Source organism: Conger conger, chromosome 11, assembly GCF_963514075.1.
Source record: "Conger conger chromosome 11, fConCon1.1, whole genome shotgun sequence".
Classification (NCBI taxonomy): Eukaryota; Metazoa; Chordata; class Actinopteri; order Anguilliformes; family Congridae; genus Conger; species Conger conger.
This window is the reverse complement of record NC_083770.1, coordinates 12,148,002-12,154,097: the sequence shown is the minus strand read 5'-3', so window position 1 is coordinate 12,154,097 and position 6,096 is coordinate 12,148,002.

The following is a 6,096-nucleotide window of genomic DNA, read 5'->3' as shown; positions in this document are numbered from 1 at the left end:
CATTAATTAAACACGTCTTGTCATTGCAATCTTAATTTAACACACCCCAGATTCTGCAATAGGACGAGGGGGGAGAAGGGGAAAGAGATTGCCCTCCATTTTTCATAACCCCCATGAAGATGGCAATGAGTGTCTTTGAAAATAACTTTGGCAAACAAAAACTGCCCTTGAAAAACAATGCAAGGAATCCAATTTCTAACAGCTGATAACAGCTGAGATTATTTACTTTATGTCCATAAAATAACAATGAAGGGACTAAGGAGTTTTTAAAAATGAAAAAAAAGGTGTACCTTGTGTGGTTTCATATGCTGTGATTTTGAATATTGCTGACATAGATAAGTCCTGGAGTATAAAACTGTCTCTCCTTGTCTCATAAACGTCTCTGCCAAAAGTTAAGATCCATAATACTGGTTTACTGTGTGGATGTTGAATAAAAACTTTCATTTCTAATATCGGATTTTATCAGCCCTTGATAGTGAACATTGTGGAAAGTAGGCATCTACTCCAGGTTAAAAACAGTATCTGCTCATGTTTAAATATGATGATATCTCTGGATGATGCAGGGAGGAAATTTGGAACCTAAAACTAGGAAAAACACCACCATGTTGCAGTGAGATGAAAACATTTGGTCAGGTAAAATCTGCCATCAGATTTTCATTATTCACCCTTTAAGTTCTTCAAACTGAAAAAGGATAATGTTTGCAATATGGTGAACATCCCAACACACCTCTATCAACCCTGCTCCTGATGTTCTTGTTTTTCTACAGAGCTGTACTTCATACACAGGGAAGAGGGCAGCCAATAGTCTCGAGACTAAGGTGCTTGACTGGGACCTGGAAGGTTGGTGGTTCAAGCCCAAGTGTGGCTACGGTTATATCAGTGCAGCTGTTGGGCCCTTGAGCAACGCCTTTAACCCCAGAGGGGGGGAATGGCCCCCTGCTAGTCTAATCAACTGTAAGCACTAGCACTAGCACTTCCACTCTCTGTGACAGGATGGGGGTGGTGAGGTTGGAGTCCTGGCCTACTCTACTTTTTTTGGGGGGGGGGCGGGGCGTGGGGGTTAGATGAGGTGGGGTCACAGTGACTTATCAGGGTCAGTCTGTGCTGTGTTGAAAAAAACAGAGCTCAAGCTAGGTTTTGAAACAGCTGGTAGCTGGTTGATCACATCAGACCAGCTCCCAGCTCGACATGGTTTAGCTGGTTGACCAGTTCAGACAAGCTACCAGCACTAGCTCATACCCAGCTAGACCACCTTTATAACCAGCTCATCCCCAACGAGACCAGCTTTATAACCAGCTCATCCCCAACGAGACCAGCTTTATAACCAGCTCCAACGAGACCAGCTTTATAACCAGCTCATCCCCAACGAGACCAGCTTTATAACCAGCTCATCCCCAACGAGACCACCTTTATAACCAGCTCATCCCCAACGAGACCACCTTTATAACCAGCTCATCCCCAACGAGACCACCTTTATAACCAGCTCATCCCCAACGAGACCACCTTTATAACCAGCTCATCCCCAACGAGACCACCTTTATAACCAGCTCATCCCCAACGAGACCACCTTTATAACCAATTTGGCCGTGCTGATTGATCTGCTCATACCCAGCTATACCAGCTTATCACCAGCTTGACCAGCTCGATTTTCAAGATGGTCAAACTGGCATAGTTGGATTTTACAGCAGGGCGAACGTCCCAAAGAAACCTTCCCCTGACTATGTGCTTGTACTTCTTGGCTTCAGTGAACAGGTTGGAACTCTCACAGTAAATAAATCTCTACTATTCAAATACTAAATACGAGTATCTACTGCTACTGCTGCTGGTGCTACTATTACTATAAAAGGATTAACGTAATTATTAGCAGGTACAGCGCCGATTCTTCACGGAACTCACAGAAACCTGTGTCCCATGGATAGGGGCGTTTGTTTGTCATGGTTACTAATTCGTGCTTATCCTTTGCTGTGCAATTATCCTGTCACTAAGGGGGTGTGACCGCCATTCCTGCCCCCCCCTTTCGAGGCAGGAACACTGCCCTTCACCAAAAATAAATCAAACGTGTCCCTTTCTCTGTTTTGGGGATGGGGGCTCCACTGGGGCTCGCCGTTTCTGCTAATGACAGAGATTACACGGTCGGGTTATTCTCCCCACCAGACGGCTTCTGTTCAGGGGTCAAAGGTCACCCTCACCGTGAACCTGTCGTGACCTTGAATTCACCTGGCTGTGTTGTAACCGAGGTTAAAGCTCTGGCTACACTCCAGCTTAAAAAAACGCAATAATTACTCCTTTTACTGACACACTTGTTTATATTTACATGTATATTTACGTCCGGGACCTGCTCGTAGTAGCGTATCTGTTTTCCCGCTGCCGGCGATCTTGTTGGCTGACTGCGCTCATCCTCCGAGGCATTAAAATGTCATTTATTTATTAATATTTTTGTTCTCGCGACGGCGACATAATTGCATGATTTATGACCTTTTCCGACGGGCGGCGGGGAGAGAGAGAGAGCGCTAGAGCGCCATTCCGAGCCGTCACTCAGGTGATTGTTCTCATGACAACATAACTCCAAACAAAACCCGGGGGAGATCGAGCGGGGAGCCCTCTCTCCCGTTTGAGGGGCTCAATTACCCCTCTCCTCTCTTCTCCTATCCTCTCCTCTCCTCATTTAGACCGGCGCGCGTCTTCATTACGGCGGTCTAATGGCGTTTCGTTTGGCCGGGCTGGTCTGCGGTGGGCGGGCGGACCGCGGAGGCGGCGGTATTTGGCGGTGTGTCGCACTCCAGCGGCCCTGGCGACCAGAGAGTCGATTACGGCGGCGTATCTATCACCGGCTCCCCGCCGATCCCGCGGGCATGTCATTTACAACGCGCCGGGGGTCAATACGCGAAAACCCCCAGATAATTAAAAAAGAAATGATACCCCCGTTCTTTCATTCTGCCTCTCTCCGGGGAGAGCAGCGCGGCGGGATTCCTGGGTAAAGTTTGCCTCGCCGCAATACCCCTATCCCACAGTTCTTTTGCTGATTACCCAGCATGCCTTGCACGGTTTATAATCCTCAACAGGCGCACGGGGGTCACGCGGCAGGGCTGCGAGCTCCAAAACGATCTGAGGCGTCGATCGACTGCCCGTCCGGGGTAATTTGGGGTGCTTAGTAGCGAGGTGGGGGTGCAGGCGCTATGCGCTACAAAGGGTGAGAGCGCCCCCTAAAGGAAGGGTGAACGAGCAACGGATTCTCCTGGCTAACAGAGAGAGAGAGAGAGAGAGAGAGAGAGAAAGAGAGAGAGAGAGAGAGAGAGAGAGAGAGAGAGAGAGAGAGAGAGAGAGAGAGAGAGAGAGAGAGAGAGAGAGCGATGCAGACAAGCAAGCTCAGATATACTCACATGTCCCTAAGGGCCCAGCATATCCCTGCCGCACTTGAGCAGATATGACCGGCAGATGATATCACACAACACCCTACAACCACAACAAGCTAACCACAAGTAAATAAAATGGGTGTCTATAGCATGTATAAATGAATTATTGAATGTGTCAAAAAATAATGTAAAGATTAAATTAGTAACATTTATAAAGCATGTATAATTGAACTGTATAGTGTTTATAAAGCATGTATAAATGAACTGTATAGTGTTTATAAAGTATGTATAAATGAAATAGATAACATTTAACATTATAAAGCATGTATAAATGTAAACCCTACAGGGAGTATTAAGATCGCTCAGCTAAGTGCTAAACCACCTGATATACAGTACTGCGTTCCTGCGTTCTCATTTCCAATTTTTTCTCAGTGTCCTCCTGTCCGTTTATATTTTCAAATCAGTAAATCTGGGGGAAGGAACAAACGTATGAAAGGGGCTTTCATTCCTCCTGTATTAATATTTAGGAGAATATTAATGTGCGAGCATCGGGTTACCCAGCACCTGCACACAGTTCCGCCGGGAGTGCACTCAGGAGACAGGAAGCGGGCGGGGGTCGGGGGCGGAGCTTCAGGACCGGCTGTGCGGGGTCCGGTGGGTCCCGTGGGGACGTGGGCCGAACTTCCGCCATTTTACTCCATATTCTACACCGCAATCCACGCAAGGCGATAGCGAACGGCCGTCACAATAACAGATACGAGGTCCACCCCGCCCCCCTACTCTACGCCATCGGCTCACAAAGCAGCATTAATCATCCCTGTCACTCACGCACTCAGTACGGCGTGGTGATAAGACCGTTGCATAATCCCGTCCGCCCTGGAGATATGAGATATGTACCGTACAGTAGCTCAGGGGTAGCGTAAGCCGAAGCAGCATTTGCATATGCAAGGTGTTACACAAATATATGCAACCCCCGACATTCAGATGTTAGCGATTAGCGTATTCGGGCCGCTAATCACTGCGCTGCTACTCCCACCTGAAGCCTTCATCCCCCGCGAACCCCCACCCCCACCCCCCCACCCCACAGTCGCTAGGCGGTATAAAACCTCCATGCAGTCATGTAGGTCCACCACCACCCCTGGGCCACTCTGTTCAAGGCTAAGCGGTGGGTGTGATTATCATTGGAGCACTTTGGAGCCACAACATCACCCTTTAGGGCCACCAAACCGCCGCACCAGCTATACCTCCCACTCACCAACACTCTCAGAATTACAGTGACAGTGGAGCTGCATTTCTGGTGTTCAAGGATCTAATTGCCCACATGTATCCTGAAAGTACAGCAAAGTTTCCTTTGGGTATAAGTGAGTATGCTTCCGAGCAGAAAAGGGTACACGTTAATTGTAGGCTGGCTAGGGGTACAGTTTTACCTACTAATAGGGTGCCGCCCCAGTGATGAACAGTTGTACCTTTTTAGGCACTTTTCATGCCTTTATTTCTGTGCACCTCGACCCCACCGGCATGGATACCAGAGGCCCAAAACAGTTCGGAATAATCTGGAATCGGGCCCCGATCACCACAGGTGACTCCAATCACCGGTCCTCCAGACTGACCCAGATACGCGATCTTCCAGAGACGTGTTCCAGGGCAGAACGTCCACCTCCAGGGCCTGGTCCTCCGCCACGCCTCCCTCGTGAATATTCACGAGACGCAGGAATGAAGTGTTCGGCTTCAGAGGGCAGGGAGGCCTACTGTACGTTTCAGTGCTAGGACTACAGAGCTCAACGTCTGGTCAGTCAAAATAAAAAGACTACGGAGTTCAACGTCTGGTCAGTCAAAACAAAAACTCTTGTTTTCTAAACCGACGGGAGGTCGGCCAAGGTCAGCGGTGAATGGTGACGATTGGCCAGCCGCGCGGAAGGGGGCGGAGCCTGGCCCGTGGTGTCGTTCTTTCCTTGAATAAAAGACTATATTTATAATATTTGAATGCGTGTGTGTTGTGTTGTGTTGGGTTCTGCTTCTCTGGCAGAGACCGACTCTGGCATGCTGTTCCATTGTTTGTCCTCTGGCTTGGTTTGTACAGCAGTAATTAGCGCAGTTGTGATTAACTGGTTGGCGATGCGATTTACAAATATGAATGTCACCCCCTCCCACCGCCCCCACCATCGGAAAACAGCTACAGTGTAACTCATTTATTTACCCATTAGAAAAACAGCTTCCATGTTGATGAGAAAGCTGGGGGCTGGGAGTGGTGGGGGTGTTTAAATATTTCTGCTTAACTTACTGTACGCCTGTCACTTCATATGCTAGCTCCCTATTCTCTTAATTCTCATTTCATGTTTCTTTGAACGATATAAGTCACAGTAATTGCGTTTTGTTGAACAATTGCCACAAAGTACATAAAGCGCAGCAATGATGAATGGCGTCGTACGGCACAATTAATAAAGACAATCAGTCTGAACCATTGTCATTGTCAATAGTCACCGGGGGCGTTTTCTGGCATTCTAACGTCATACGTGTTTGAATAATCAACAGCCGCCTCTCAGCGAAACAACAACGGGGGGGGGGGGGGGGGGGAGGGGGCAGAGACAACAATAACCCGAGACAAAGAGAGCGATGTTCTGTTGTTTTCCATTTTTTTTATTATTATCATTATTCATAGTTGCTCAGACACGTGTATATACAAATACAGACCTTTCAGATTTTTTTTCTTTTTTTTTTTTAATGTTTATATACTTGAAAAAGC